The following is an 11,114-nucleotide window of genomic DNA, read 5'->3' on the forward strand; positions in this document are numbered from 1 at the left end:
CATAATATATCTAGGTACTCCAAATCTAGGAAAAATAACATCTAAAAGCATTTTTAAAGAGGTCTCACCATCAGCACTTTTTGTAGGTATGGCTTCCACCCATTTAGTAACATAATCAACAAGCAACAAGTATATGAGTGTTACCTTTTGAAGAGGGAAAAGGTCCCATGAAGTCAAATCCCCAACAATCAAACGGTTCAATAACAAGAGTATAATTCATAGGCATTTCATTGCGTCTCGGAGATATTACCAACCCTTTGACATTCATCACAAGATAAAATAAACTTCCTTGCATCTTTGAAGAGAGTTGGCCAATAAAAACCTGATTGTAGAACCTTTTGCGCGGTTCTATCTCCGCGTGATGTCCTCGATAAGCACTGCCATGACATTTACTCAATATCTCTTGTTGTTCATATTCGGGAACACACCTTCGCAGAATACCATCCACTCATTCTTTATATAAGTGTGGGTCATCCCAGAAATAATGCCTCAAGTCATAAAATAATTTCCTCCTCTGCTGAGCTGAAAAGGTTGGAGGCAAGTACTTGGAAACGATAAAGTTAGCATAATCAGCATACCAAGGACTGTCTCGCGAACACACCTTTATTACAGCCAATTGTTCATTTGGAAAACTATCATTAACAGGAACAGGATCATAAGCAATATTTTCCAATCTAGACAAATTATCAGCAACAGGATTATCAAGCACCTTTCCTATCTACAATATGTAAATCAAATTCTTGCAAAAGAAGTACCCATCTAATAAGCCTTGGCTTAGCATCTTTCTTTGTCATAAGGTATCTAATTGCAGACATGATCAGTATGAATCGTAACTTTTGAATCAACAATATAAGATCTAAATTTATCACAAGCAAAGACTACAACTAACAATTCTTTTTCAGTAGTAGCATAATTTCTTTGAGCAGCATCAAGAGTTTTACTAGCATAATGAATAACATTTAATTTTTTATCTACTCGTTGTCCAAGAACAGCGCCTACAGCAAAATCACTAGCATCACACATAATTTCAAATGGTAAATTCCAATCAGGAGGTTCAACTATAGGAGCAGTTGTTAAGGCTTTCTTTAGAGTTTCAAAAGCTTCCTTACAATCATCATCAAAAACAAAAGGTACATCTTTTTGAAGAAGATTAGTAAGAGGCTTTGAAATCTTGGAGAAATCTTTAATAAATCTCCTATAAAACCCAAGCATGTCCAAGAACACTACGAATACCTTTAACATCCCTCGGATAGGGCATCTTCTCAATAGCTTCAACTTTAGCTCTATCAACTTCAATACCTCTCTCGTAAATTTTATGTCCCAATACAATTCCTTCATTAACCATAAAGTGGCATTTCTCCCAATTAAGAACAAGGTTAGTTTCTTCACATCTCTCGCAAAACTTTATCAAGGTTTCGCAAGCAACTATCAAAAGAATTCCCGTAGACGTAAAAATCATCCATGAATACTTCCACAATACTCTCACAAAAGCCATGAAAAATAGCAGACATGCATCTTTGAAAAGTAGCAGGAGCATTACATAAACCAAAAGGCATACGCCTATAAGCATAAGTTCCATAGGGACAAGTAAAAGTGGTTTTCTCTTGATCTTTAGCTTTAACAGGAATTTGTGAAAACCCGTAATAACCATCAAGAAAGCAAAAATGAGTATTTTTAGATAACCTCTCTAGCATTTGATCAATAAATGGTAAAGGGTAATGATCTTTCTTAGTAACTTTATTAACTTTTCGATAATCAATGCACATTCTATACCCTACAACTACTCTTTGAGGTATGAGCTCATCATTATCATTAGGCACAACAACCATTCCTCCTTTCTTAGGAACGCAATGCACAGGACTAACCCATCTACTATCAGCAATAGGATATATAATACCAGCTTCAAGAAGTCGTAATACCTCATTTCTTACCACATTCTTCATCTTGGGAATTAGACGACGCTGAGGTTCAACAACAGGCTTCGCATCATCTTCCATATTAATGGCGTGTTGGCAAATAGAGGGAGAAATCCCCTTCAAGTCATCAAGAGTATAGCCAATAGCACCTCGGTGTTTCTTCAATATTTGCAATAATCTTTCTTCTTCAAACTCGGTAAGCTTAGAACTAATAATAACAGGATATATTTTCTTATCATCAATATGAGCATATTTAAGATTATCGAGCAAAGGCTTTAAATCAAAAACAGGATCTTCCTTTGGTGGCGGTGTTGTACCCAAGTCTTCCACCGGTAAATCATGCTTGAGAATAGGTTGGCGAAGAAAAATCTCCTCAAGCTCATCTCTTTCTTTCCTAAAAACTTCACTCTCGCTATCCTCCAAATGTTGCTCGTAAAGGATTATTAGGAACAAGAACAATAGATGCACACTCGCTCCATTTTAAAATCATTACTAGGCAAATCAGCTTTATAAGGAGTTTTGGTAAATTTAGAGAAGTTAAACTCATAAGATTCACCAAGCAAATTTAGTCAAAATTTTCTCTTTCTTGCAATCTATAATAGCTCCACAAGTATTTAGAAAAGGTCTACCAAAAATGATAGGACAATAATCACTAGCAACGAGAACCAAGTACCAAAAAGTCAGCCAGGATATTTAATCTTACCACATAGAACTTCCACATCTCGAACAATACCAATTGGAGAAATAGTTTCTCTATTAGCCAGCTGAATAACCACATCAATATCTTCAAGTTCACAAGAATCAATTTCGTGCATAATCTCCGTGTAAAGCTCATAAGGTATAGCACTAACACTTGCACCAATATCACATAAACCATAATAGCAATGATCACCAATTCTAACAGTATATCATAGGAACACTAGCTTGTTTGGGTTTATTAGGATGTGAAACAATATTAGAAGCATCTTCACAGAAAATAATATGACCATCCTCCACATTTTCAAGTCACAAGATCTTTAACAATTGCAACAGCAGGTTCAACTTTTATTTGTTCTTCAGGTTCTATAGGTTTCTTTTCACTTTTATGAACCGCACTATTTATAACAGAGTACTCCCTCATTTTAGCAGGAAAAGGAGTTTTTTCAATATAAGCTTCAGGAATAACATGATCAGCAGTTTCAACTACAACACATTTATTAATAGATGAATCAATTTTATCTTTATACGGTTCATGATACTTATCAAAATTCTTCTTAGGCAATTCATAATGAGAGGCAAAAGCTTTATAAAGGTTTGCAGCAACTTGAGAATCAAGACCATATGTAGCACTCATATTACGAAATGTATCAATATCCATAAAAGCTTCAATGCATTTATAATCATAAATTATACCTGATTCTCTATCTTTGTCGTTCTCCCATCCTTCGAGCATTTTCTTGGATCCGATCAAGAAGGTCCCTTTTAAACTCTTCTTTATTACGTGTAAATGATCCAGTAACAAGAAGTATCCAGCAAGGTCTTGTCTTGAAAAGAAAGTCTTGCATAGAAATTGTCAATAATAACATTACGAGGAAGCTCATGAATGGGGCATTTGAGCATTAAAGACTTCAATCTCCCCAAGCTTGGGCAATACTCTCTCCATCATGAGGCCGAAGTTATATATGCGGTTCCGATCTTTGTGAATTTCACTTGGAGGATAAAATTTGGAATAAAATAAAGGCACAATGTCCTCCCAATCAAGAGAATCACCATTCTTCAACGAATTTATACCAATGCGCCGCTTTACCGTACAGCGATATAGAGAATAGCTTCTTCCTAACTTCATTCATAGCAATACCTGCACATTTGAATAACCCGCATAGTTCATGCAAAAACAGTAAATGATCACCAGGATGGACAGTTCCATCCCCTTCATAGCGGTTATCCATAACATGTTCAATAATTTTTGTAGGTATTTTATATGGTATTACTTCCTCACCTGGCGCCTCATCCACTATCGTTGCAGTAGTAGTAGACTTCCCAAATAGAAATTGAAGAGAAGATCTCTCCATAATGACTTATAGCAACAGAGTGAAATAAAATCAGCACAAACAAGAAAGGTTTTCCTTACCAATTCCGCTTACCAATAGCGCTTCACTCCCGGCAACGGCGCCGTAAAATAGTCTTGATGACCCACAAGTATAGGGGGTGTATCGTAGTATCTTCGATAAGTAAGAATGTCGATCCCAACGAGGAGCAGAAGGTGTTGACAAGCAGTTTCGATGAAGGATTCACTGTAAATGCTCGCAGACAAGTATTCAGGGGGTTTTGATGTAATAGATGAATAAAGTACGAGTAAGTAAAATGCGAGAGAAATAATTGCAGCGAGTGGCCCAATCCTTTTTAGCACAAAGGACAAGCCGGTTTGTTTACTTATAATGACAAAACGTTCTCGAGGACACACGGGATTTTAGTCTAGTGCTTTCGCTACATACAGCTTGATTAATCTTCATTGTTTTGATAAGTGTTGTGTGGGTGAACCTATGCTAATGTACCGCCCTTCCTAGGACTAATACATACTTGTGATTATACCCCTTGCAAGCATCCGCAACTACAAGAAAGTAATTAAGATAAATCTAACCACAGACCTTAAACTCGAGATCCCGCGATCCCTCCCGCATCGATATACCAACGGGGTTTAGGTTTCTGTCACTCCGGCAACCCCGCAATTGGCAAACGAGTACAAGATGCATTCCCCTAGGCCCATAAATGGTGAAGTGTCGTGTAGTCGACGTTCACACGACACCACTAGAAGAATAACACCACAACTTAAATATCATAACATTGAATATTACTCAACCATAGTTCACTACTAACATTTAGACTTCACCCATGTCCTCAAGAACTAAACGAACTACTCACGAGACATCATATGGAACATGATCAGAGGTGATATGATGATGAATAACAATCTGAACATAGACCTTGGTTCAATGGTTTCACTCAATAGCATCAACAACAAGTAGAAATCAGTATCGGAGAGTTTCCCCTATCAAACAATCAAGATCAAACCCAAATTGCTACAGCGGTGACGATGTCCAGCGGTGGAGATGGCGGTGATGATGGTGGAGATGATGATGATGGTGATGGAGATGATGTCCAGCTCGATGACGGTGACGATGGCGTCGATTTCCTCCTCCGGAGGGAATTTCCCCGGCGGATTCCTCGCCCGCCGGAGAGCTCTTTCTCTCTCGGTGTTCTCCGCCCCGCAGAGGCGGCTGTAACCCTTCGTGAGGATTCCTCTGTGGCTTAGGTCTTCGGGACGAAGGGTTTCGCGAAGAAAAGGAGGCGAAAGAGGCCGAGTGGGCTCCACACCACATGGTGGCACGGCCAGGCCATGGGCCGCGCCACCCTATGGTGTGGGCCCACCCTGGGTCCAGCTGGCTCCCCCTTCTTGTAGGATAACGTTGCATAGAAAACAAAAATTTTCCTACCGCGAACACGCAATCCAAGCCAAGATGCAATCTAGTAGACGGTAGCAACGAGGGGGTATCGAGTCTCACCCTTGAAGAGATTCCAAAGCCTACAAGATGAGGCTCTTGTTGCTGCGGTAGACGTTCACTTGCCGCTTGCAAAAGCGCGTAGAAGATCTTGATCACGATCGGTTCCGCGCCACGAACGGGCAGCACCTCCGTACTCGGTCACACGTTCGGTTGTTGATGAAGACGACGTCCACCTCCCGTTCCGGCCGGGCAGCGGAAGTAGTAGCTCCTCTTGAATCCGACAAAGACGACGGCGTGGTGTCGGTGGCGGTGGAGAACTCCGGCGGAGCTTCGCTAAAGCACGCGGGAGCTATGGAGGAGAGGGGCGGCTAGGGTTTGGGAGGGGGTGGCCGGCCTCAAGGGGTGCGGCCAACTTGTGGCTTTGGTGTGGCCGGCCCCTCCCCTATGCCCCTCATTATATAGGTGGATCCCCAAGAGTTGGTCTCCAAGTCTTCGAATAAGACCCGAACCAAAAACCTTCCATAGAGAGGGGGAAACCTAGCCTAGCTAGGACTCCCACCAAGGTGGGAGTTCCACCTCCCATATGGGGGTGGCCGGCCCTCTAAGGGGGAGTCCACTTGGGACTCCTCCCCCACTAGGGTTGGCCGGCCATGGAGGTGGAGTCCCATGTGGACTCCACCTTCCTTGGTGGTTTCTTCCGGACTTTTCTAGAACCTTCTAGAACCTTCCATAGAACCTTCTAGAACCTTCCATAGAACCTTCCGCGACATTTTATTCACATAAAATGACATCCTATATATGAATCTTATTCTCCGGACCATTCCGGAACTCCTCGTGATGTCCGGGATCTCATCCGGGACTCCGAACAAATATTCGAACTCCATTCCATATTCAAATACTACCATTTCAACATCCAACTTTAAGTGTGTCACCCTACGGCTCGTGAACTATGCGGACATGGTTGAGTACTCACTCCGACCAATAACCAATAGCGGGATCTGGAGATCCATAATGGCTCCCACATATTCAACGATGACTTAGTGATCGAATGAACCATTCACATATGATACCAATTCCTTTTGTCACGCGATATTTTACTTGTCCGAGGTTTGATCTTCGGTATCACTCCATACCTTGTTCAACCTCGTCTCCTGACAAGTACTCTTTACTCGTATTGTGTTATGTGGTCTCTTATGAACTTATTCATATGCTTGCAAGACATTAGACGACATTCCACCGAGAGGGCCCGGAGTATATCTATCCGTCATCGGGATGGACAAATCCCACCGTTGATCCATATGCCTCAACTCATACTTTCCGGATACTTAATCCCACCTTTATAACCACCCATTTACGCAGAGTGGTGTTTGATGTAATCAAAGTACCTTTCCGGTATAAGTGATTTACATGATCTCATGGTCATAAGGACTAGGTAACTATGTATCGAAAGCTTATAGCAAATAACTTAATGACGAGATCTTATGCTACGCTTAATTGGGTGTGTCCATTACATCATTCATATAATGATATAACCTTGTTATTAATAACATCCAATGTTCATGATTATGAAACTAATCATCCATTAATCAACAAGCTAGTTTAAGAGGCATACTAGGGACTCTTTGTTGTTTACATATCACACATGTATCAATGTTTCGGTTAATACAATTATAGCATGGTATATAAATATTTATCATAAACATAAGATATATAATAACCACTTTTATTATTGCCTCTTGGGCATATCTCCAACAGTCTCCCACTTGCACTAGAGTCAATAATCTAGATTACATTGTAAGGAACCTAACACCCATGGCATTCGGTGTTGGTCATGCTTTGCCCTAGGGAGAGCTTTAGTCAACGGATCTCGCTACATTCGGATCAGTGTGTACTTTGCAAATCTTTACTTCTCCATCTTCGATGTACTCGCGAATCGAGTGGTAACGCAGCTTGATATGCTTCAGCCTCTTGTGTGACCTTGGTTCTTGTGCATTGGCGATGGCACCCATGTTGTCACAAGATATGACTAGTGGGTCCAATGCACTAGGAACCACACCGAGCTCTACAATGAACCTCTTCATCCATACCGCTTCCGATGAAGCCTCAAGCCGCTATGTACTCCGATTCCGTTGAAGACTTCGCGACCGTGCACCGCTTCGAGCTTGCCCAGCCTTATCGCAAGCACCAATCAATATAAACACGTACCCGGACCGTGACTTAGAGTCATCGGGATCGTTGTTCCAACTTGCATCGGTGTAACTTGTTACAACGAGCTCTTGGTCACCTCCATAACAAAGAAACATATCCTTAGTTCTTTTCAAGTACTTCAGGATATTCTTGACCGCCGTCCAAAGTGTTCCATTCCTGGATCACTTTGATATCTCGCTAGTCAAACTAACAACATGCGCTATATCCGGTCTTGTACATAGCATGGCATACATAATAGAGCCTACTCGCCGAAGCATAGGGGATCCGATTCATCCTTTCTCTTTCTTCTGCCGTAGCCGGTCCTTGAGTCTTACTCAAGACCTTGCCCGGTAACATAGGTAAAAACCCTTTCTTACTTTCGTCCATTCTAAACTTCTTTAGAATCTTGTCCATGTATGTACTCTGTGATAGCCCTATTAGGCGTCTTGATCTATCTCTATAAATCTTGATGCCTAATATATATGATGCTTCACCAAGGTCTTTCATTGAAAAACTGTTATTCAAATAACCTTTTACACTTCTTAATAGTTCTATATCATTCCCAATCAATAATATGTCATCTACATATAATATCAGGAATGCTACAGAGCTCCCACTCACTTTCTTGTAAATACAGGCCTCTCCATGACATCGTATAAACCCGAAGTCTTTGATCACCTTATCAAAGCGTCGGTTCCAACTTCTTGATGCTTGCTTCAATCCATAGATTGAACGCTGAAGTTTGCATACTTTGTCAAGCATTTTTAGGATCGACAAAACCTTTGGGTTGTACCATATACAACTCTTCCTCAATGTCTCCATTAAGGAACGCCGTTTTGACATCCATCTGCCAAATCTCATAATCGAAAAATGCAGCTATTGCTAACAAAATCCTCACAGATTTTAGCTTCGCTACTGGTGAGAAAGTCTCATCGTAGTCAACTCCTTGAATTTGTCGGAAACTCTTTGCGACAAGTCGAGCTTTATAGACAAGTAATATTACCATCAAGCATCTGTTTTTCTTTTGAAGATCCATTTATTCTCGACGGCCTTTCGGCTATCGTGTAAGTCTACCAAAGTCCATACTTTGTTATCATACATGGATCCCATTTCGGATTTCATGGCTTCTTGCCATTTGTTGGAATCTGGGCTCATCATCGCTTCTTCATACGTCGCAGGGTCCTCATCATTGTTATCCACAATCATGACATTTAGACAAGGATCATACCAATCAGGAGTGGCACGTTCCCTTGTCGATCTCGCGAGGTTCGGTAGTTTCCTCGTTCGAAGTTTCATGATCATTATCATTAGCTTCCTCTCGTTGCCGGTGTAGGCGGTACAGTACATCTTCCGGCATCGCGCTACTCCGATCAACGAGTATGGATTCATTAATCTCATCGAGTTCTACTTTTCTTCCAAGTAACTTCTTTAGTGAGAAATTCTTTCTCAAGAAAGGTTCCGTTCTTAGCAACAAAGATTTTGCCTTCGGATCCGTGATAGAAAGTGTACCCTATAGTTTCCCTAGGGTATCCTATGAAGACGCATTTCTCCGCTTTGGGTTCTAGCTTGTCCGGTTGTAACTTTTTTACATAGGCTTCGCAACCCCAAACTTTAAGGAACGACTGACTTAGGTTTCTTATTAAACCATAATTCATACGGTGTCGTTTCTACGGATTTTGATGGTGCTCTATTTAAAGTGAATGCGGCTGTCTCTAATGCATAACTCCAAAATGATAACGACAAATCAGTAAGAGACATCATAGAACGAACCATATCTAAGAGAGTTCGATTACGACGTTCGGACACACCGTTTCGTTGTGGTGTTCCCGGCGGTGTCAATTGTGAAAGTATTCCGCATTTGTTTAAATGCATGCCAAACTCATAACTCGGATATTCACCTCCACGATCGGATCGTAGAAATTTAATCTTCTTGTTACGTTGATTTTCTACTTCACTTTGGAATTCCTTAAACTTCTCGAAAGTTTCGGATTTATGTTTCATGAAATAGATATACCCATATCTACTCGGATCATCTCGTGAAGGTTAGAACATAACGATAACCACCGCGCGATGCTACGCTCATTGGTCCGCATACATCGGTATGTATGATTTCCAATAAGTCGTAGCTCGCTCCATCATACCAGAAAATGGAGTCTTAGTCATTTTTCCCATTAGACATGCTTCGCATCTATCAAGTGACTCAAAGTCAAGTGATTCAAGTAATCCATCAGTATGGAGTTTCTTCATGCGCTTCACTCCAATATGACCAAGACGACAGTGCCACATATAAGTAGAATTATCATTCAATTTAATTCGCTTAGCATCAATGTTATATATATGCGTATCACTACTATCGAGATCTAACAGAAATAAGCCATTCTTTTCGTGTGCTCGACCATAAAAGATATTATTCATAAAAATAGAACAACCATTATTCTCAGACTTGAATGAATAACCGTCTTGCATTAAACAAGATCCGGATATAATGTTCATGCTCAACGCGGGTACAAAATAACAATTATTTAGGCTTAAAACTAATCCCGAAGGTAGATGTAGAGGAAGTGTGCCGACAGCCGATCACATCGACTTTGGATCCATTTCCAACGCGCATCGTCACTTCATCTTTCAGTAGTCTTCGTTTATTCTTTAGTTCCTGTTTCGAGTTACAAATATGAGCAACCGAACCAAGTATCAAATACCCAGGTACTAGAACGAGAACCAATTGAGATAAACATCTATAACATGTGTATCGGATATACCTTCTTTCTTCTTCTTGACAAGGCCGCTCTTCGGATCCGCCAAATACTTGGAGCAATTACGCTTCCAGTGTCCCTTCTCCTTGCGAGAATAGCACTCAAGCATCGGGCTTAGGGCCGTTCTTAGGTTTCATAGGAGGCGTGGCAGCTTTCTTGCCACCCTTCTTGAATTTTCCCTTAGACTTGCCCTGTTTCTTGAAACTCGGTGGTCTTGTTGACCATCAACACTTGGTGCTCTTTCTTGATCTCAATCTCAGCGAGCTTTTAGCATGCCAAAGAGTTCGTGTAACTCCTTGTTCATGTTTTGCATATTGTAGTTCATCACAAAGTTCTTGTAACTTGGTGGCAGTGATTGAAGGACACGATTAATCCCCATCCGTTAGGAATCACTATTCCCAAGTCACCGAGTTTCTTCGCATGCCCGGTCATGGCGAGCATGTGGTCACTAATGGAGCTGCCTTCTTCCATCATACAGTCGAAGAAATGTTTCGATGCTTCATAGCATTCCACGGCCGCATGAGTCTCAAAAATAGCTTTCAGCTCATTCATCAACTCATGAGGATCGTGGTGCTCAAAACGTTTTTGAAGATCGGATTCCAGCATCGCACAGGATGGCACACCGAACTTGAGAGTACCGAGTTTTCCGAGTCTCGTAAACAGCTTTTACTTCATCGGTTTCAGTTTCGCAGGAGGGTCACCTAGCGGTGCATCAAGCACATATTGCGGATTTCCGCCGAGAGGAAGATCCTCACATGACGGAACCAGTCGGTGAA

Source organism: Lolium rigidum, chromosome 4 (genome assembly GCF_022539505.1).
Source record: "Lolium rigidum isolate FL_2022 chromosome 4, APGP_CSIRO_Lrig_0.1, whole genome shotgun sequence".
Lineage (NCBI taxonomy): Eukaryota > Viridiplantae > Streptophyta > Magnoliopsida > Poales > Poaceae > Lolium > Lolium rigidum.